This window comes from Lynx rufus, unplaced genomic scaffold (assembly GCF_022079265.1).
Source record: "Lynx rufus isolate CCGP_SWC_20201006 ecotype Redwood Valley unplaced genomic scaffold, mLynRuf1.p SCAF_5, whole genome shotgun sequence".
In the NCBI taxonomy this organism is placed as follows: domain Eukaryota; kingdom Metazoa; phylum Chordata; class Mammalia; order Carnivora; family Felidae; genus Lynx; species Lynx rufus.
The window spans coordinates 103,812,119-103,836,656 of NW_025814867.1; positions in this window are offsets into that span (position 1 = coordinate 103,812,119).

A 24,538-nucleotide genomic window follows, 5' to 3' on the forward strand; every position below is an offset into this window, starting at 1 on the left:
TAGGAACCTGGGGAAGTGCTGGTCCATCCATACTGTGCGAAGGAAAAAGGTCTGAGTTGCTGAGACAGGCATTGGAAAAAGGGATTAAAAGGCTCAGGGGAGTAGACTTGCTGGAGTGAACATGTTATATGAGGCCAGAATACTCACCACGGGATTATGCTCCACAGCAGGGTTCAGAATACACACCATTCAACAAGCCATTAGGAATGTGCTGGAGAAAGGGACACTAGCATCTCTAAAAGGCATTTCCTTTCCTCTTCAAGTCAGGGCTAAGGGGAGGAAACATGGTCTCAGGATTTGGCTTATTAATAACACAGGCTAATGGGGGATAATAGGAGAGAGGTGGGGTGCTTAAATACCACAAACCAGGGGGTCAAATTTAGCTTCATGACCAGCAAGTTTGGAGGGGCAGCTAAGGGGGCTTAGCCTTCAAGGAATTGCAGTGTCTCTACGGACAAAATAGACTAGCAGTTAGTGAGGGTGCTGCTTACTACATACAAACAAAAGAAGTCAAGAATAAAAGAGCAGGAGGCTGAAGGTGGTCATCTCATTTTAAAGTCTTATTATATTTTTCTCAGTTCCTGGACCCCAATAGTTTTTAAGATCTGGAACTCACTGGCTATGGAAATGACTGGGTCCTCAGGAGGAAGGACTTTGCAAAACCATGGTAGGTACCTACTAAGGGTTCCACTAGTCCTTTCCCAACAAGATTAATGGCCATTTACTTGAATATATGGGGAAGGGGAACACCCAGACATTTCAAGGATTTTTGGACAAAGGTTCGTCATTGACACTGATACCCACAGAACAGAATAAAGTTTCTACTGCTAGAGTGGGGCATGCAAACCCCAGCTACTAAATAGATTGCACTGACTTACAGTATATCCACTCAGTCTGTTCTATATCTGTTCTACATGCAGTAATCATTTCCCTAACCCTCAAATGTATAATCCTCAACTGACATACTTGCCAGTTGGTATAACCTTCACATTGGGTCCTTGTTCTATTGATGGGAGCTATCGTAGAGGGGAAGGCCAAGTGGAAGTCCCTGAAATACCCCCACCCCAGGTACGACAAGGAAATATAAAACAATAGCACATTCCAAAAAGGATACAAGGGTGGTGGTCTCTATTATATCTTCATTTAACTTGCCACTCTGGCCCTAGAGAAATTGACTGGATCCTGGTAAATGACCCTCCTCCCCCCCCCCCCTGCCCCATGGTCTACTACACCACAGACTATACAACCAACTAGGAGCCCCTGCCACAGTCACTGTGCTGGATGTGGTAGCACTGCTAGCAGATTAATAAGGCTTCAAAGTACATGGTATGAAACCATGGATTTAACAATGTTTTCTTTCTTGCCCCAATCAGAAAACTTGCATTCATATTTGCATTTTGTAAAGACAAAATTCCTTTACAGTTTTCCTCAGGGACAGTTAACAATCTGATCATCTGTCAAGTAGTCCGCAACATATCAGTTGTGTTATTGCCCCAAGGCCACCGGCTATGGCAAAGCTATGGTTATTCCAACCAACCTCCCACCTGAATCCCTACTCAGGAAGAGAGGTATATAGAAACCCTAAAGAAGCTGCTTCCATTGTGTTCAGTGAATCTGCAGAGTATAAGCGTGGACTGTGACAGCAATGTAATGTTTCACAGTACCTCCTCTAAAGAGAAAACCCACCATGATTTCTACCCGTGCACTTAGCTGACAGCCTCCAAGGACTGTGCTTTTGAGATCCGCCACAGTGTTCAAGTCAAGAACCAGAGTTCATTCTCAATTCTCATTTCTTCTCTTCTTTGACAAGTATTGTCCCTGCTTCACAGACTAAAGACTTTACCTGACTGCTCCTCCCTCGCTCTTGCTTTTATATTTCACAGGATCATTACTTCCAATAAAGCTCTTGCGCTTCTAATTTCTTCTTGACATTTGTTTTCCCAGAGGTCTTGGACTAATATGATCATCTACAAATCTGAAGTACCACATGCAGTACAGCCCCTGTTGCTCATTGAAGACATCCAGCACTCTCTGTTAAGGATGAACTAATTATCAAATACTGTTATTTTCTCCTCTTTATATTCCTATCTATTGATTTAACATTCTTAATCCAGTAACATGATTAACTTGAACTAATGAAAGAGAAAGAATCTCATGGTTATTTTTCTGTACTTTGAGAAGTATCCATCCCAGAAAAAAATCTTTTGGACATGCCCACACCAGATTATGACTGTTTTGTTATTGATGGGTTTTATCTTAAAAGGGAAAAGTAATAATACCAGATGGACAAGCAGTAACTATTCTAGATTCTCTTGTAGAACCCTATCCCTTAACAGAAGCCAAATCAGTTCAAGTGGTTGAACTTGTGGTCATACAAAAGGCATGTTAAATTGCCAATAAATAAAACACACATACACACTGATCACTGATATGCTTTTGAAATAGTTCATTAGTAGTTCAGTCGTTCATGATTTTGAAATGCCATAGAAACACAAATGTTTTCTGCCCAAGAAGGTTGTTATCAAGATAGAGGTCTATAGTAAAGGAGATTGCAATAGCAGATCACCCTGCTAAACAAACTGTTCTAACGCAAATACTCCCTGACAAAACAGATGAGTAAAGTCCGTTAAGAAGTTCAAAGAGTCCATAAACAGGAGCATAAAATTAGACCGTGAATTTTGGAAAAAAGTGGAAATCATCAAGTTTTAAAATTCATGAGGATAAGATCTGTCAAATCTAGTAAGGATGCCTAGTGTTTCCAGACAACTTCAAATCGACCTTGCTAAAATCCTCCATGATACACTTCATTACAATTTGGACAAATTGCCTCTGATATTAAATAGTAACAGGAAAACTTTTCTAAAATAAGAGAGGATATGCCCAGTTCATGCTTCACTATAATTAACATAATACTAAAAAAAAAAAGAAAAACCTATAAAGGTGATATACACCAAAACATGAATGGCAGGATTAGTTGAGCATCTCCAAATAAATTTTATAAACTTGTCTGCCTAGACAATAAATATGTAGTAGTAATACAATATTTATTTTTTGGAAGGGTTGAAACTGTAGCAATAACAATGGCATAACTTAAAAAGAGAGACTCTACAACTTCATGATTTCTACCTAGGCTATACTAATATATCTATTCTAACTACTCATAAAGAAAGATATTTTGCAGGGGCAATTATTCAAGGTTTATGAAAGACTTTATCCTTGACTCAGAAACTTCACTGTCCTTCTTAATTCCCAAGCCTCTGGAAAAGTGAGAAAATTCTTAACAGAATTTTTAACAACTGCTAGAAACCTTAAACCTTAAAATGGCATTCAATTGCAGGTCGATGCTGATGCAAAATCCTCAGAGAAAGCAGACAGTGGAATGAAGTAGACATTTCAGTCCCAAATCATCTGAACAAGCTATACAGAGTCATTAATTGCCATCCTCTCCATTGCCCAAGGATTGGGCAAACAAAGGAAAACTGGATAGACTGGAGGCTACTATGACAGAATTGTTCCCAGATGCGCCTCCCATGGAGGGAGATCTTGCTAAGACAGTAACCCATCTCTGAGAAATAGTTGATTCAAATCTTTCTGAAGACTCCCAGGTAAATCCAGGAATTCAGTCTTGCTGAACATGAAACCAAGAGATAAAATGCAAATCCAATTTTAAATCTCCTTATGTTCAGTTTTTAAGGTACTGCAGAGGCAGGATAGAACTGGGCAAGGGAACCTGAGCTGACTCAGAATTAAAGACAGTAAAAGCATCAAGCCATCAAGAAGTTGGTGTAAACACACCCTCTCGACAGCTATCCCCCAGCCTTGGAGTTCCTGTCTGTCTTGGCCCTGGGGATCCCATGAGGCCCAACCTGATTTATACCATCACATGCCAACCTGACTCAAGCCCTGTACAACTCTGTTCTGAGCCTTTCAGGAGAATGAAAGAACTTCAAAAGAAAAGATCTAAAGACCAAAGGCATGTGGACTAGAACTTCTCAAAACAATAAGAGGATTCTTCCCAGGATTATACTGCAATATCTGCAATTAAGAGTTTATCTGCCCTAAAGGTGAGCCTGATTGTTACTACTTCCTGGGCCAAAATATCCAAGGCATTAAGAGTCAAATAACCCTTTCTAGATATCAGCTCAAGATTTGAGGGCTTCTTTGTTTGTCCTGTAGATCTCCCCATTAAGAATCACAAAGAACAAGTATAGGGGTCATTTTGAAATTTATTTTTATAATTGAACTTTTGATACATTTTAAAACCTAAATGTCTCCAATAATTAGAATATTCTCAATTTTTTCTTACAGCCTAGATAGTGTTAATTTTTTTCTAATCAAGTAAACTTTGATAGTATCTTTTGGTGGGTTTTGTATTGTCAGAGTTGGTTTGAAAAGTACCCAATTTTAAAAGTCTAGAAAATTTCTCAAAAAATGAACTATTTAAGAATTATATTTTACCTCTTTTTTATAAAGTGGCTAAAACAATTGGAGATCCTTCAGGTGCCTGGGTGGCTCAGTCAGTTACGTGTCCAACTCTAGATTTTGGCTTAGGTCATAATCTCATGGTTCATGGGTTCAAGTCCCGCATTGGGTTCTGTGCTGATAATGCAGAGCCTGCTTGAGATTCCCTCTCTCTCTCTCTCTGCCTATCCCCCACTTGTGTGTGTGCTCTCTCTCTTGAAATAAATAAATAATAAATAAACTTTAAAAATGTTAAAAAAGTAATTGAGGATTCCAAGATAAATAACTTTATCTTTTATTAGAGGTTTGGATATACATAGAGAGAAAGGAGTACAAAACCTGTACGGCACAGACTAAAAGAGGTCTGGAATGTGCAGTGTACAAACTTGATAGCTCAACATGAGAATGGCAGACAGAAATGTGTTGTCTCTAATTCAAACATTTTTGTAAACCAGGTATAGATTGAAAGTCAATATGGAAAGAACATAATTGAAACTATCTCTGTAACCAATTTCATCTTAGTTCTGGAGCCCTACTTCTGCTCAGCAGTAGAAAACGTGGTCCAATTCAATGATTATTTCCAGCTAAGTTCAAAATCATTTAATTACATTTCTATTTATTTAAAGATCCTTTTTCAGGCTTCCTCTTTATCTTTGCTCAGAAATTATGTCCATTCAGCTGTGGGAGGGAAAAAGAGCATAACCACATCTTTCTATGCATAAGTGTTGGTGCCTTGGGATTTGGTATTTTAGCACAGACATTGACCAATAAGGACTTCATCACATGGCATCAATTTCTTCCTGCAGATGGCCCCTTACCTCCTGTGTAGCTTCCTAGTATCCATGGTCTTATAGAGATTTGGCCCACTTCCTCTACATCAGAGATTCTCCCTTGGGCCAAATATAGTCTTCATCCTGATTTTGTATGATTCAGGAACTAAGAATGATTCTTACATTTTTAAAGAGTCGTGAAAGAAAAAGGGGAAGAACAGAAGTAGGAAAAGAAAAAGGAGAGAGAGAAGAAAAAGGAAGTGTAGGGAGAGGAAGAGGGAAAAATAAAAATGTGTGACTGAGATCACATATAGCCTGCAAAGCCTGAAATGTTTACTATATGGCCCTTTAGAGTCAAAATTTGTGAACCCCTGCTCTACATAGAGATCTCATGAGTTTCTCTTTGATGCTGTCACTTTGCTCCATCAGACAATCTTATGGAGTTAGTACTTTGGTACCCAATGATCAGGTGTTGACCACCTGGCTCATGGGGAGTTTGAGTCTTCTTGGATGCCAAGCCCAGGGCTGTGGTTAACTCAGGGTCATCTTGGCTGTCTCTAGCCTATGCAGTCTTCTTTGCCATCTCCATCCTTCTCGTGCCCTGACAGTACTGGATGACTCTGAGACCTATTAGTCAACAAACTCTAAACATCAAGTTGGCATCAACTCCCTCAGCCTTATGGAAGAAACTATTATCCCAACCCCCGTGGTATAGAAGTATCATTCATTTCTCTATCTCCCAAAAAATCTGTACTCCAATATTTTAGTGTCTGAAATTACTGAAGGGTCTTTGAAAGGACAGACCCATGAAGCTGGAGCCTGAGTAGCCTCAATACTTTTCAATTCCTTGAAAATTTCCGATTATGCAAGTATATGTTGACAAAAGACAGGTATTGCCAAGTTACTCATTTATTCTTCATATCTGTGTGAAGGCGTCAGGCAATGAGGCAAACCATGTGAGGAATATCTTTAAGACTGCTATGATTATAGCAAGGGGGAAAAGAGATATTCAATATATTGTTTTTAGATATTCATTTTGTGTTACTTTAACGTGTTATCTTTGGTAACTTACTTAGAAATATTGGACCTTAAAAGAAAATGAATCAATTGTCTTCTCCTTCTAATTCAGTAACACAGGAAGACATTCCAGTAAGCAGCAGGACCTCACAGCAACCTGCTACATTAATCACCCATCTTGGAAAGAAGAACACCCGGATCATTATACAAACAAGCACTTAGAAAAGGGGGTGTCAGCATAACAAAAAATCTCAAATTATTGGACACTGGCTGAGGGACTAATAGCAATTAAATAAAGTTTGGAGGCTAGAAAAATAACAACCCATGTTATACAGTGGTGAAACATTTGGTAAAATTGTCACCTGTGACACTTTGGAAGGTATGTAATATATATGCTTGATAAACTTGCATCGCTGAGGAAACAGATTGGAACTTTAATTGCCACTGGCTATATTTTTCAACAAACAAAAACTAGATTAATTCAGGAAAGAGTTGGCTGGTTTGTAATCAAGAATGAAGGGAGAGAGTGAGGATCCAGAAAGTCCTGGCTTTGTAGGATTGGGAGAGGCGTTGCTTCTCATATCCAACTGGTAATAGATAAAAATGAGAAGTCTTTTGAGCAAAAAAGGCTTATTAGGATTCAGCCTTATAGAAAGAACCAAGTGAAAGGCATGCCTGAAGTTTAAAACTTGTGAATGGTTTCAGCTATCTTGGAGCATAGATCTGGTTAAGGTTATAATAGCCACAACATTGTTTTAAGAGGACAAAATGTCTTGGTGAGAAGAGACAAAGTCTATGATTCTCCCACCAAATCCTTGTAGGTTCAAGCTGTGCACTTGATTGAACTTATCCCAGTCTTGAAAATAATTATGGATGAGTCTATTGGCACATGCTTCTGATTGGAATCAAACAGATGAGAATCCAATTACATGTGTAGTTGTAGTTCAAGGAACCACAAGACTAATCTAAACCAAAATTTGAAACTTAAATTGATTATTTGAATTTTAAAATGACCCTTAGTCCCTAAAGCACAGGCTAAGAAAGCTCTTCACTGTCTATGGAGGACATATTCTCCTTCCTTCCTCAAAGGTAGCCAAGAAAAATAACAGAGAAGGGAGAAACTCCCCAAGGCTGAAACCAAGGACCTTGGAAAACAATGGACTTGGAAGTTCCTTCCAGGAAGCACAACTGAACCCTAGTTAGAAACATCCCCCACCTATAGCATAAAAGACCCTCACAACACATTCCCAGGGTGATTTTAAAATTGCCATTGACTCCCAAGAGTCCCATTCTTTCCCAGTCTGAAAAATATTGTTTATCTTTTTGGTATTCCAACAATGTATATTGGTGTGTGAAAAACTAGTAACTTGTCATCTTGTTGCATAGGTTTCTAGATAATGGAGAACACACACCTGTACCTGATGTAAAGAATTGTGTTTATCACTCAAAGATCCTTGGCTTTGAGTTTGATGCACTGACTGGAAGTGAGTCTGGGGTTCTGTCTCTCAAGAAAGGTCAAACGTGTTTTGGCTACAGGACAGAAAGTGGTGACCAGCATGTTTGGTGGCAACCAAATCAATGAACACTGACCTTTGTGCTCCAGAGCTGAAATATAACACCAAGACAGAGTTTGGGGATAAAGAGGAATGGTTTTATTACTTTGCCAGGCAAAGTAAGCTGTAGCAGGATAATGCCTTCAAAACTGCAGACCTGCCTGGGGTAAAAAGGTTGAGGGGCTTTACAGGAAAATACAGGATCTGGGTGGTTTTGATAGGAATCTGGTACGTGCTGCCAACCATGTTCGTCATGTCTTCAAGGTGGTCTCAAGATGGTCAAGCACTGGCGCCAACCATCTGAGTCTCGTTACTAAGTATATACTGAGGTCAGTGAGATGTCAATATCAATACTGAGTTCCTGGAACAAAGGATTCTACAGAAAAACAAGTGAAGGGGAGGGGGAGGCTTCAAGAATGAGGAAGAGAAAAACCTGTTCACTTTAAAGTCAAATGTTGCTGAAATACTAGTGTGTCCATCTTAATTTCCACCCATCTTTGCATTTCTATAGCTGTTTCAGCCAGAAGGGCAGATATTAATGTTTTTTGTTGACAATTTGTATCTCTCTTCTTTCTAGTAAAATGACAGGATTGTACTTCCAGGCCCTCTTGGAAATGGATAAGGCCACATGACCACTTCCAGCCAATGAGTTGGGAACAACAGGTGTCACTTCCAGACCAAGCATGGAATTGTTGATGCGAGACCCCCTTCCTTCCCCCCAAAATTCTCTTACCCATTGTCATAGCAACCAGCAATGCTTGAGGTGGTGGTAGCTGATCCATCAGTCCCTGAGTGACTGTGACAAGCAGAACCACTCTGCTGATCCACAGTTGACATGTTCATTTCTCACTCAGGCATACTGCTTATTTTCAGCTACAAAAGTATGGGGAATGTTTCGTACTACGACATAATATAATCTGTCTTAACTGATAAAAGAACCAAGGGGGAGGGTGGAGGGCAAGGTAACGGGAGCAGTTTCCTTCTTGGTACACTATCACCAAGCAATATAAAATTATGGGCTTCTAGTTTTAGGGCCAAGACATTAAAGGTAATTAAATTTGTTCCTCCAAAGATACTTGCAGGAACTGAAGCTGATAAGAAATTAATGTCTAGAATGTACAATAAAGAGACAGGAACTCCATGGAAAAAAAAGTTGTGCAAAGTAGATATCCATAGGCTATTTACATAAGAGAAAACCCAAAAGGCTAGCAAGTATATAACAAGATGCTTAACTCATTAGTAATCAAACAAATGTAGATGAAGAAAAGATATCACTTTATTTATACCTATTAGCCTGGAAATAGAAAGCTAGATGGTTGTAAAGTGTTGGAAAGAATGTGGGAATTCCCACTTGATGGGAAAGTACCAGAGGACAATTGGTCAAAACATGGTCAAATTTAGAATCTTTAATACTAGTTCTGTATGTAACAGATATGAAATAGAATAAAATAGAATGAGATAAACTTTATGTAAGTTAATATATATATGCAGAAAAGTGCACATTTTATAAGAATATACACAAAAGTATAAACATTATATTGATTAGAATGTTGGCCAGTGACAGCAGAGGGCAATGGGAGTAAAGAATAAGGATAAGTAGAAATAATAAGAGCCTTAATGATAATGAGTTGCAAACTGATTAACAGGACCATCTGCACTAGAGAGCTCCCCCAAAATTAGTAACTGAGTTACTTTTCTTATCCCAACTGAAAGTGGGTTAATACAAAGGAGCAAATAATTTTTTCAGTATCTGTCCTATGGCCAATGATTTTAAGCCACAGAAAGATACCCCAAGAAACCCAAGATCCCTTGAGCACAAGTGAATGCCAATGACCACAGTGGAAGCATTCCATAACCTTTAAGCAGTAGTATGCAGATAAGTGTTTAACAGTTAGTTCTGGAAAGGAAGGGGAGGGGCTAGATTTGTAGGGTTTGCTGATTTCTGTGATGTAAATATTCCCATCAGAGCTAATTTCAAACTATCAATGATTTAACAAACAGATGGCAAAACTCCTGAAAATGGAACAATTGGCCCCCATGAGCTGGTAAGAGCATGTTCCAGCACACTGCCTGTAAGATTCCAGAACTGAAGCACAAGCCCCACTGATTTAAATGTAGATCTTGCCAAAGATAGCACAGGAAATAAACACGTAAAGGTTTTCTGTCCATAACCTCTCAGAAAGCAACTCATTTTACCTACAATGAATCTTTAATTTGAGCTCAGTAGAACTTCCCTCTTTGAATTTGTTATGTGTAATTGCAGAAAAACCTAAATTGCAGAAACACCTAAAGACTTGGGAGATGTATTTTGTACACATCCTACCTATAAGGTATATTCTTACCACTTGGACGGAAGACTTTAGATCAGGTTAGGAGATTCAGTGTTACCTACTATTATACAAACATACTAATCTCTCGCCTAAAGAGTCTGCTTGCCTACTCAACAGCATTAATATTCCAATCTGCTCCAATTCCAACATCCAATTTTCTTCTTGTTTCTCTTTTTGGCAGATTCTGTTTTTCAACAGAGATAGGAAAAGTTACATTATTGCTCAGAACCCAAGTTTCCTCTGCTGTTAAGCAAGGATTAAGTGAGAACAGTGTAGCCGCCTTAAAGAGCTGTTACGAAGATTAGATATGGGAGTATCAATAGAGTTTCTGGCACATGGTACCTGCTTGCACATTAGTTTCCTTTTCTTCTTGGTTACCTCATCCTAACCTAGTTTTGCAGACTGAAAGACAACAACAAAACAAGAGCAAAATTCACTTTTGACCTAAGTTTCTTCTTACTAATAGCCAGTTTATTCCTCAAGGGCATTTTTGACATCCATCTTAGCAAAATCTGACATTTATCATTTAACTTCAGCTCCCAAACTCTCATTTCATCAAACACATGGTGGCTTTTCCAGCCACCAGGAAATCATTCCAGAATCTATTTCTCCAGGCTTCACTCTACAGGCTCAAATGATTGAAACCTATAATATTCCTCATGAAAGAGTAGGAACTTTTGATTTAGTTAGGTTATCAACCAGGCAAGTACTGTAGCAGAGGGTGCATCTTGGAAACATGGGAACATGTATGGTTGTGTGATGACTGGGGACAGAGACATGGGGGCTCAGGCATTTAGTGGTTGGAGCCAAGGATATAAGATATTATAAAACATACAAGACAATCCCACACAAGATGTTATCTTCCTAAACAATTTTTTAATATCCCAGGTGCTAAACCCACTACAAGTATAAACTAATGGTACTTTATTAATGAGATACGGAAAAGATTTTATGTACATTTGTAACACAAGTCAACATAATTTAAAAGAAGGATGTTATAAAGAGAAAAGCTTAAATCAGGTAAAGACTATTTTAAAACAATTGAATAAGTTACTTTTTATTTTCTATCTACTAACACTGTATAGCATTTTCAAATGCATATTAGTTAAAAAGGGTTTCATATTATAGAAGTAGTTCTTGCAAAAATGACAAGGCAGATTGCAAATATATAATAGCTTTAGGACTCCTTCTAAGACACTTAATGCCAAATATTATTAAAATAGAGGAACTCATGGGGATCTCACATTTCATTATAAAAATGTTTTTAAAATTTCACATTCTTACCATCTTATGTTATTTTTTGTAGTACAAAGATAAAGCATTGAAATTATTTTGGGGTTTTCCTGCTTTCAGCTCTCACCACAGTTCTGTCCCTAATGGTTCATCATACAATTTCTCGATAACCTCTTATTTTAAGGCTTCTTTCCAATCTATTCTGCAATCCTTATTGCTTATTGAAGAATATAGCCTTCCAGGCCTTTTTAGCTGAGATTAAACATATGCCCACACGTAATGGGATTTCAGAATAGGAGATGTGACACTTTGTCACTATCATACCCTATGTCATAATATAGAAAATTAACACCATACTTGTAATATTGAATTCATTTGCAAGAATCATAAATCCTCATTGTTTCTATTTCAACAGTCTGTAGTTTATCTTGGCATGTTATTCCTACTTCAACTGGGGTTGCTCCTTCCCATTATATACAAATAAGCTCTCTTTCTTTTATACACAAGAATAATCCTAGACTTTATTTTAGTGTCCACCCATGAGACTGTTTCAATATCCCCATATGTCTTGTATGGAATGACTTCTGATCTTCTCACATGATTCTTCAAGAAGATACTAGTACCTGACTACTTGATTGTCTTTTAATATACTTATAACTATACATTTATATTCTGAAATATATAACTTACTTTAAAAATTTCTTCTTTATGAACATTATATTTATTTTAAAAAACATGTAATTAGGTTATATTACTGATTAATTTCACTTTGGCATAGAAAAGAAGACATTACAAACATTTGGTGTAAGGGAGCACTGGGTGTGATAGGACTGAGAATCACTGATTCAAGGGAACATTTATAAACACGAGTTCTTCTGGGTCTTGAAATAGACCTCTTAGGAGTGAGGCCAATCCTTATTCTGTGAGGAAGAGGCAAAGTCAGTGGTTATCAGTGTCTTTGAACAGTATCACTGCCTTTCGTTAATTATCCTACATTGAAAAATTACCTGTTTTCTGACCACCACACATCTAGCATAATGACTAAAATTAAAAACAAACAAAAATCACAAAACTAATTGCTGGTGAAAGTACAGAGCATCAGGAACTCTCATTCATTGCAGATGGGAATGCAAAAAGGTACTTTGTCACTTTGGATGACAGTTTGGAAGTTTCTTACACAACTAAACATAATTACCATACAACTGTGTTACCATATATACAATTGTATTACCACACAATCCAGGAAGCATACTCTTTAGCATACTTCTAGATATTTACTCAACTGATTTGAAAATTTATGTCCACACAAGAATCTGTACCTGAATGTTTGTTGCAACTTTCTTCATGATTATAAAAAACTGAAAGCAACCAAGATTTCCCTCAATTAGTGAATAGGTAAATAAACTGTGAAATATTAGGAATAATAAAAAAAAAAAGAAACAAGTTTAGCAAACAAGGAAAATACATGGATTAATGTTAAATGTATATTACATACAGAATGATTCCAATTATGTGACATTTTGGAAAAGATATAACTATAGAGACCATAAATACAGAAGAAAAATTACGGAAAATAATGAAGCTGAAAATAAAAGGGAAAAGAAAAGAAAAATGGAAAAGAAAAGGTCAGGGATTATGAAGACAGACTTAGGGAACTCAGTGCTTTATTAAAATATTATAAAATTCATAGCATGGGAGTCCCAGAAGATGAAGAGAGAAAAGGGGGCAGAAGGTTCATATGAGCAAATTATAGCTGAAAATTCCCCTAATCTGGGGCAGGACACAGACATTAAAATCCAAGAAGTACCAAGAATTCCCACCAAAGTCAACAAAAGCTGGCCATCGCCAAGACATACCATAGTCAAATTCACAAAATACACAGACAAGGAAAGAATCCTGAAAGTGGCAAGGGAAAAAAGTTCTTAACCTACAACAGAAGACAGATCAGGTTCACAGCAGATCTGTCCACAGAGACTTGGCAGGCCAGAAAGGAGTGGCAAGATATATTCAGTGTGCTGAATGGAAATGATATGCAGCCAAGAATACTCTATCCAGAAGACTGTCATTCAAAATAGAAGGAGAGATCAAGAGTTTCCCAGACAAACAAAAGGTAAAGGAGTTTGTGATCACTAAACCAGCCCTAAAGAAATTTCAAGGGGGACTCTTTGGGTGGAAAAAAAAAGACCAAAAGCAAGAAAAACTAGAAAGGACCAGAGAGCACTACCAGAAACACCAAGTCTACAGGTAACACAATGGCAATAAATTCGTATCTTTCAATAATCACTCTGAATGTAAATGGACTAAATGCTCCAATTGAAAGACACAGGGTATCAGAACAGATAAGAAAACATGATCCATTTATATGCTGCCTATAAGAGACTCATTTTAGAACTAAACACACCTGCAGATTGAAAGTGAGGCAATGGAGAACCATCTATCATGCTAATGGATGTCAAAAGAAAGCCGAGTAGCCATATATATATCAGACAAACTAGATTTTAAAACAAAGACTGTACCAAGAGATAAAGAAGGGCCTTATATCATAATTATGGAGTCTATCCATAAAGATCCAACAGTGGTAAGTATTTATGCCCCCAACTTGAAAGAACCCAACTTGAAAGATAGATAGATAGATAGATAGATAGATAGATATAGATATATCAAACATAAAGAAACTCATTGATAATAATATAATAATAGTAGGGGACTTTAACACCCCACTTACAACAATGGACAGATCATCTAAGCAGAGAATCTAAAAGGAAACAATGGCTTTGAATAACATACGGGACTGGATGGACTTAACATATATTCAGAACATTTCATCCTAAAGCAGCAGAATACACATTCTTTTTGAGTTCACATGGAACATTCTCCAGAATAGACCACATACTGGGTCACAAATCAGCCCTCAACAAAATACAAAAAGATCAAGATCATACCATGCACATTTTCAGATCACAACACTATGAAACTTGAAGTCAACCATGAAAAAAATTTGGAAAGCCCTCAAATACATGGAGATTAAAGAACATCCTACTAAAGAATAAATGGGTTAACCAGGAAGTTAAATAAGAAATAAAAAAAAAATACATAGAAGCAAATAAAAATGAAAACAAGACAATCTAAAACTTTCAGGATACAGCAAAGGCAGTCCTAAGATAGAAGTATATTGCAATGTATATTGCAATTCAGGCTTATCTCAAGAAGCAAGGAAGTTCCCAAACACACAGCCTAACCTTACACCTAAAGGAACTAGAAAAAGAGCAGCAAATAAAGTCTAAAGCTAGCAGAAGAAGGGGAAATAATGAAGATTAGAGGAGAAAGAAATGATATAGAAACAAACAAACAAAAACAGTAGAACAGATCGGCCAAATTAAGACCTGGTTCTTTGAAAGAATTAACGAAATTGATAAGCCCCTAGTGAGACTTACCAAGAAGAAAAGAGAAAGGACCCAAATAGATAAAATTGTGAATCAAAAAGGAGAGATCACAACCAACATCACAGCAATACAAATAATTTTAAGAGATTATTATGAAAAATTATGTGACAATAAACTGGGAAATCTGCAAGAAATGGACAAATTCCTAGAAGCTCACAAGCTACCAAAGCTGAAACAGGAGGAAATATAACATTTGGATAGAACCATAATCAGCAAAGAAATTTAATTTGTAATAAAAAAATCTCCCAACAAACAAGAGTCCTGGGGCTAGATAGCTTCCCAGGGGGAATTCTACAAGATATTTAAAGAAGAGTTATTACTTATTCTTCTCAAACTGTTCCAAAAAATAGAAATAGAATGAAAACTTCCAAACCGATTCTACAAAGCCAACATTATCTTGATTCCAAAACCAGACAAAGGCCCAACTAAAAAGGAGAATCACAGGCCAATATCCCTGATGAACATGGATGCAAAAATTCTCAATAGGACATTAGCAAATCAAATTCAACAGTACATTAAAAGAATTGTTTACCATGATCAAGTGGGATTTATTCCTGGGCTGTAGGGAGGTCTGGTTCAGTATCTGCAAATCAATGTGATATACCACATTAATAAAAGAAATGATATGAACCATATGATCCTGACAATAGATGCAGAAAAAGCATTTGATAAAACACAGCATCTGTTCTTGATTAAAAAAAAACCCTCAACAAAGTAAGGATAGATAGAACATACCTCAACATCATAAAGGCCATATATGAAAGACACACAGATAATATCATCCTCAGTGGGGAAAAGCTGAGAGCCTTTACCCTACAGTTGGGAACAAGACAAGGATATCCACTCTCACCATTACTATTTAACATAGTACTGGAAGTCTTAGCCTCAGCAATCAGAAAACAAAAAGAAATAAAAGGGATCCTAATTGTCAAGGAAAAAGTCAAACTTTCACTCTTTGAAGACAATATGATACTCTGCAGAAAACAGGGAAAATTCCACCAAAAAATTGCTAGAACTAAGACATGAATTCAACAAAGTTGTAGGATATAAAATCAATGTGCAGAAATCTGTTGCATTTCTATATAGCACTAACAAAACAGCAGAAAAAGAAATCAAAGAATCAATCCCATTTGCAATTGTGCCAAAAACAATAAGATACCCAGGAATAAACCTAACTAAAGAAGTAAAAGATCTATACTCTGAAAACTATAGAATGCTTATGAAAGAAATTGAAGGTGATAGAAAGAAATGGAAAAGCATTCCATGCTGATGGACTGGAACAACAAACATTGTTAAAATGTCTATACTTCCCAAAGCAGTCTACACATTCAATACAATCCCTATCAAAATTCCACCAGCATTTTTTGCAGTTATAACAAACAATTCTAAACTTTGTATGGTACTACAAAAGACCCTGAATAGCAAAAACAATCCTAAGGAAGAAAAACAAAACTAGAGGCATCATGATTCCAGATTCAAGCTATATTACAAAGCTGTAATCATCAAGACAGTATGGTACTAGCACAAAAACAGACACATAGACAATGGAACAGAATATAAAACCCAGAAATGGACCCAGAACTATATGGTCAACTAATCTTCAACAAAGCAGGAAAGAATATCCAGCAGAAAAAAGACAGTCTCTTCAACGAATGGTGCTGGGAGAACTGGACAGCCACATGCAGAATGAAACTGGACCACTTTCTTACACCATACATAAAAATAAATTCAAAATGGATGAAAGACCTAAATGTGATACAGAAAACCATCAAAATCATGGAGAACATAGGCAACAACCTCTTTGACCTTGGCCACAGCAACTTCTGACTAGATACATCACTGAAGGCAAGGGAAACAAAAGCAAACATGAACTACTGGGATTTCATCAAGATAAACAGTTTCTGCACAGTGAAGGCAACAATTAACAAGACAAGAGGCAGCCTACAGAATGGAAGATATTTGCAAATGACACATCTGATAAAGGGCTAGTACCCAAACTCTATAAAAAAAAGTTATCAAACTCAAAACACAAAAAAATCAAACAACACAGTTAAGAAATGGGCAGAAGGCATGAATAGACATTTTTCCAAAGACATACAGATGGCTAATAGACACATGAAAAGATGCTCAATGTCACTCATCATTAGGGAATTACAAATCAAAACCATGATAAGATATCACCTCACACCTGTCAGAATGGCTAAAATTAACAACACCAGAAACAACAGGTTTGGGGGAGGATGCAGAGAAAGGGAAACTCTCTTGCCTTGTTGGTGGGAATGCAAAGTGGTACAGTCACTCTGGAGAACAGTATCAAAGTTCCTCGAGAAACAAAAAATAGAAGTACCCTAGATCCAGCAATTGCACTATTAGGTATTCACCCAAAGGATACAAAAATACAGATTTGAAGGGGTACATGTTACTCCAATGTTTATAGTAGCATTATCAAAAATAACCAAACTGTGGAGACAGCCCAAATGTCCACCAACTGTTCAATCAATAAAGAAGAAGTGGTATATATATACAATGGAATACTCAGCCATCAAAAAGAATGAAATCTTGCCATTTGTAATGATGTGGATGGAGCTAGAATGTACTATGCTAAGTGAAATAAGTCAATAAGAGAAAGACAAATACCATATGATTTCACTCATATATGGAATTTAAGAAACAAAACAGAAGAACATATGGAAAGGGTGGGGAAAAAGATAAGACAGGAAAACAAACCACAAGAAACTCTTAATGATAGAGAACAACTGATGGGTTGATGGAGGGAGGTGGGTGGGAGATGTGGGTGATGGGTCCTAAGGAGGGCAATTGTTATGATGAGCACTGAGTGTTATACCTAAGTGATGAATCACTGAATTCTACTCCTGAAACCAATATTGCACTGTCTGTTAATTAAAATATAAATTAAAAAAAGAAAAAAAAATGTAATATAGATATAGATGGCTACATGTAAAAAATATTTATAGGTATGTATATGCAAATTTTAGTGCATAGGTTAGTGTAATGCACATTTCCTTGCTCTATAGGCTGAGAGGACCTAAAATCAAGGACACTCCAGTAGCAAAAAGTATACTTAGTGCCTAGATCTTCGTTTCTGATACCATCCTCCAATGGAACAAGGGCTCCTTGGAGAAGTGGTTGATTCTAGGACTGGGCAGAAAGTAACTGAGATGAGCCTGGACTAAAAGATAAAATGTAAAACTATGAAACTTTTAGAACAAAAGTAAGAAAAAAAATCTTTTGAAACTAGGGATAGGCAATAAGTTCTGAGATTCAACACTAAAAGTATAATCCATAAAAGGAAAAACTTTATAAAATGGCCCTCATCAAAACTTAAAAGTCTGCTTTATAAAAAAGACTGTTAAGAGAATAAAAAGGTAAGCCACAGACAGAGAAAATATTTATAAGCCACATATCTGGCAAAGGGCTAGTATTTAGAATCTGTGAAGCACACCCAAAGCTCAACAGTAAAAAAGCAAAGAATTCAATAAGAAGATAGGCAAAAGAATGAAGAAACATTGCATCCAAGAGGATATATAGATGGCAAATAAGCCCATGAAAAGATGTCCAACCAACATCATTAGACGTTAGGGAAATGCAGATTAAAACTGCAAAGGCACATCTATTGTAACAAAAAAATTTTTAAATAGAATTAATAATATAAAATAAAATGAATAATGACAACTATAAAAATAATAAGGACAACATCAACACTGATGAGAATGTGGAGAAACTGAATTACACATACATTGCTGATTGGAATGTCAAATGGGATAGCCAATTCGGAAAAATGGTTTGGTGGTTGCTTTTAAAAATATACTTGTGGGGCACCTGGGTGGCTCAGTTGGTTTAGAGTCCAACTCTTGATTCTGGCTCAGGTTATGATCTCCCCACTCGTGAGATTGAGCCCTGTGTCAGGCTCTGCACTTACAGCATGGAGCCTGCTTGGGTTTCCCTCTCCCTCTTTCTCTGCCCCTCCCTTGTTTTCCCTCTCTCTCTCAAAATAAATAAATAAACATTAGAAAAAAATTTTTTAATAAAAATATATGTGTAACTACCATACAACTCAGCAGTTATACCCCTGAGCATTTATCCCAGGGAAATGAAAACTTAACGTTCACACAAAAATGTGTACAATAATGTTCACAGTAACTTTATTTGTAATAGTCAAAAGTTGAAAACAGCCCAGATATCCTTCAATGGGTGAATGATTAAACTGTGGTACATCAATGCTACAGAATACTACTCAGCCAAAAAAAAAAAAAAAAGTAAAGAAACTTAACTATTGATACATACAACAACCAGGGTGAATCTCCAGAAAATTATTCTGAGTTTAAAAAGTCAATTCCAAAATGTTACATGCTGTTTGATTCTATTTATATAACATTCTTGAAATGACAAATTATATAAACATAGACCAGTTTAGTAGTTGCCAGAGGTTAAATGGGGTGGGGAGAGACACAGATGTGGCTACAAACAGTCAACATGAGGGATTTTTGTGGTGATGTGCCTTGACTGTATCAATGTCAATAACCTGCTGATGATACTGTACCATAGTTATATAAGATGTTACCAATGGAATGTTCTAGGTATAAGGTACAAAGCATCTTTCTGTATTATTTCTTACAACTGCATAGGAATCCACAATTACCTCAAAATAAAGTTTAATTTAATAACAAGAAATCTAATTGAAAAGCAGGGCAAAGAGAACTTTCATTGTAGAGTCATACAATTCTGTTAGGGGCTGCTATATCACACAAGTACCACGGAAGAAGCATGATAATGTTCCCTTTCAGTGGAAAGACTATGAGTTTTGTCATTAGAGACCTTGGATCAATTATAACTTACCACATATGAGCTGTGTGACCTTGGACAAGCTGAGATTATGTGTCCTCACTTGTTAAACACCAGATTTTTTTTAAAGGCTCCCATGAGGTATGATCTAAATTAGATACATAAAACACCATCTATATCACACCCTTGGCACTGTGCCTTCCACAGAGTAAGTACTCAAATGCTAGGCATCATGAAGTAGAAAGAACGAAACCAATTATCTAGCAAGAAACTGTTTTCTATGACCCCTGTATTAACTTTGATAAGTAATTACTAAACATATCTAAAACAAAGCATAAAGGGGATATAGAATCCCAAGTAAGCAAATATCCATTAACAAAAACATGTGTGTAAATTTTAAAAAATGGTCCAATAACTTTTCGTTTAAAAAAATGTTTACTTATTTATTTTTGAAAGAGAGCGTGCACACATGTGTGCATGTGGGGGGGGGGGAGTGGCAGAGAAAGAGAGAGAGAGAATCCCAAGCAGGCTCCATGCTGTTAGCACAGAGCTCCACACAGGGCTCAATTTCAGAAACCGTGAGATCATGACCTGAGCTGAAATCAAGAGTCAGACATTTCACTGACTAAGCCCCACTTTTACCCATTTTTAAAGTAGCATATGATTATAGAGACAGGAAAATTTTAAAAGAAATACAGATAATGCAATCATCATTACAGAATAACTTTGTTAACATGATGATTAATCTTATTTTTATATGCATTTATTTTTAGAACACTGATATTATGCTGTTTATATATAATTTTCAAACCTACTTTGTGATTGCATGACTATTTTTCCATGTTATTAAATATCTTAAAACATCTTTTCAATGTTGCTTAAATTAGAGCCCATGAATACAGTAGAATATTAACTATACCATTGACATGTTAGTTAATTCCAATTTCTTTCTATTATAGAAACTAATAGAAAAATTCTATTTAATAAAACTTTGTCTAAGTTGACTATTGATATAGGAATGCTTCCTATAGAGGGGGTATTGAGAAAAAGAATATACTCTTTAAAATGATTTGCCTGCCAAATCCTTCAGAAAAGAATGAAGCAGGAATTTTAAGAAGTTGCTTTGCTGGAATAAAGCATTTGCTCTTCTTGAATTAATTTCACTCTGACCATCATAAATTAATGCTTTTTGCAGTAGAAGTAATAGAAACTTTGGGAGAAAGTAAAAACACCCCAGAATCTATTACAACCAAAGAAAAGCACGTCAAGCACATTGTGAAAAGTATGCCAGATATTAGAAGGTTTATTTCAAAGTAGAGCAGTCAAATGCCAGACAGTCTATTATTGTGAAAGACGGTTTTGGGCCTGATAGGAGCCTCGAACTAACTCCGGCACCCAAATCATTTGGGAGGTAACAGAGGAAAGAAAAAGGGGAGACATATATAAATTCTACAACTCAGATTATAGATTCAGGGAACAGGCGTATAACCAAAACTAATAAAGGACTGCATCAGGAAGTCACTCAAAATTAGGTTTGCAAAAGAAGACAGCAGTAAAGACTGGATAGACCCTGCTTCTTAAAGAATATGATTTTTAAAAAAATCATCCAGTGAAAGGAAGAAAAACTGCTTACTTTTGGTTTTATTTCTTCTTCATAAAGGAGAAACATCTCTGCTATAAGGTAGAACGCTATTAACAAGAAGTCCAAGATGGATGGAGTGAAGTGATAACTAAGGAAGGAAAATTCACATTGCAAAATGTCACAAAATAGGGTAGTTAATCTGACAAGCAGTATTTTGTGAAAAAGAAAGAAGGTAGTTCTGAATTTTTATACAGAGGCACATGACGCAAGTTAGAAGCAGTAACTTTGCCAGGAAGATGATATAACTACTAGCTGCATTTCAGATTTATCTGTGTAGATTGTAAACACATAGACATACAGGCTCCATCCAAGCACAGTAAATTAGAATGTCTTGTTGGTTGGGGGATGGGCATCTGCAGATCAGCAGCCTAACTGCTGTTCACTGAACTAGTTTTTAATTGAGCAGGATCATGAAGTTTACACATTTAAGAAGACTCCCATAAAATGTTAGCTTTGGTATGGAAAACGATTAATCTTCAGTTAATTACCTTGACTTTATAGCCAGAAACTGTCAATGACAAATAGGTATCACAAAAGACATGCATTACTGATGTGTATTGCATGACTATGTTCTCTTCAGATTTGAATAAGTTAATTTCTCAAACTAGAAGAACTTTCTCTTTAGCTCTGTAGCCTTAACTGACAGATATAAGCACTCCCCATGACTCTTAGAACTCTTAGAACTGATCTCTAATTAGGATATAGTTACCTAACGAGGTCTTTCTGGATTCATGGTACTTTTAACTTTTATTTTACGCTTTCAACCCAATATGTTATGCTAAAGCAGAGTTAAACAGCTACCTCTCATCTCCACATACATATTCTCTCTGAGCAGGCCTACCCAAATTAAGACAGAGAAATCATGGAGGAAGGAGCCTACTTTGTTCCATTCTAGTCTGCAAAAACCAAGGGAGAATACAAACAAGGTAACAGTGAAATCCTACTGATCTTCAAGAAAGAGAGTCCCAAGACCAATAATTAGAGTCTGTTCAACGATGAAATGCGTGGATTGGTAGGAAAGGTGTTTTTCTAATTTCAATGTATCTTTGTTTTTTCTTCAAAATTCTACAAATTTCTTAAGTTACCAAGCTATGCAAAGCTATTGTCACAGGCAAAATCAAAATTATAAATAAACTATGTCTACTGCTGCACAAGACTGAAATAAGAATTTTGTATTTACTGATAGGTCAAAGCTAAGTTTCCAATAAGGATTTCATTTGTGATATACCTTTGTACCAAGTTTCGCTAGTCCCTAAACCAATTTATTTTAAATGGTGGATTGTCTTATCTTCCCAACTCATTTTAGTTTGGAAAAACTGCCTTCACTCTGATACCTCTGAGTTCTCCAAACAATATCACAAATTAGCTAGCTCTTCATGTATAAATCACACAGAGATTAAAAAAACTCAGGGGTAATTTGACACACAGCCATCAAATGTATTTCAGTTTGGTCTCATTCATTTCCCTCTTGCTTCTTCTGATACTTTGTATTTTAACTACCATGTAGATACAGATTAACTGTTTTAATCAATTTTATTATCTAATATTCTTCATTTGCTTTTTGGTAATATTTTTAAAGGGAGATATGAGTAGGGAAAAGTTAGAGAATTGTTCTGAATATCCTTCAGGACCAAGTGCTGCCATTGTTCCCAATTCTCTTACAGTTCTCTTACAGGGGCAAACACACTGCATTTGAATACACCGAGGATGTCCTTAAAAAGTCATTAATTACTTATTAAGGCCACATAATTGCTTCTGGATAGGAAATCAGTTCCCTAATTCCCAGTTTAGAAAAGCCATTTTCAGGAGGCAAGTTCGGATTTTATTATTTTGGAATGATATGTCAGACCATAGTCAAAATGTTTATCAACCACCTCAGAAATAAAAGAATCCTGAAATAGCTCCCTATAGTTTGTTTGGATAATTCCTGGTTTTTATCAACCTGGATTTAATTCAGATGAGGGAGCAAGGAAAACTTAACTCTTATAGAACAACTTGAACCATATGAACTTGTGATTTTATTGTCCTACATTGTACACTATTATATGTTGGTTTTGCTCCCAAAGTAGGTTTAAGGAAGGAACAGTTCATCGAATGCCTATTAAGCACCTGTGTGCTAGATGCAGGGGAACAAGACTGAAACAGAAGTAAACAGGCAATTGCATTACAAGGTGAAGAATATGATGAGCACAAATCCAGGAAGCTAGAAATGGCAACAAATTAAGCTGCAGGTTTTCTAGTCTTCCTTACAGGAACCTGTTGACTGCTTCTGATGCTTAAAAAAATGTCCACGAGAAACTTAACAGGAACCCATGGGGGAGGGGAAGGAAAAAAAAAAAAAAAAAAAAAAGGACGTTAGAGTGGGAGAGAGCCAAAGCATAAGAGACTGTTAAAAACTGAGAACAAACTGAGGGTTGATGGGGGGTGGGAGGGAGGGGAGGATGGGGGTTGGGTATTGAGGAGGGCACCTTTTGGGATGAGCACTGGGTGTTGTATGGAAACCAATTTGTCAATAAATTTCATATATATATAAAAAAAAGTTAAAAAAAAATGTCCACAAGATTATGTCACTCCTGCCATCGATAGGTGTGTGGCTTTGTCCTCTTCCCGTGGGCAGACTTGTGACTACTTTGACCAGTACAGTACTGCCGAGGCTGGATCATAAAGAGCGTTTTTTGTTCACTAGAACGCTTACACTTGGAGCGCTAAGCCACTCTGTAAGAAGTCTGACTACCCTGAGGTCATCAGTTGTGAGGAAGCCAAGTCACATAGAGGCCATGTGTAGGCCCTCTAGTGGGCAGTCCTAATCTTCGCACCCTCCCAGCCTCTGGAGGAATCCAACTCCCAACCATGGAATCACCCCAACCTTGGAGCCTTCCTAGCTGAGTCCTGAAACATTACAAAGACAATCCATGCTTGATACGCTGTATTTAAGTTCCTGGCTAATAGAGTCTATTGTCAATAGAAAATTCAGAGTTTTACTTGATACGAATATTTTATTGAACAGGAAATGAACTGTTTGCAGAGACTTTAAAACCAAAAGTGGCGTCCTTAGGTAGAAGCTAGATATGAGCAGTGGAAGGAACACCCTGAGGAACTTCTTCCTTGACCTGAAAGATTAGGCTCCCAAGTCCTTGAGGGGAGAATGATAGAGTAGGCAGTGGGTTAGACAAGAGCTGGAGGGAAGGACAGCGATAGATTACACATTAGAAGCCTAAGGGCACAATTCTGACCTTGTAGCTTCCAAGACCCTGGGATTAACAGATCAAGAGCCACAGGTGCAGAG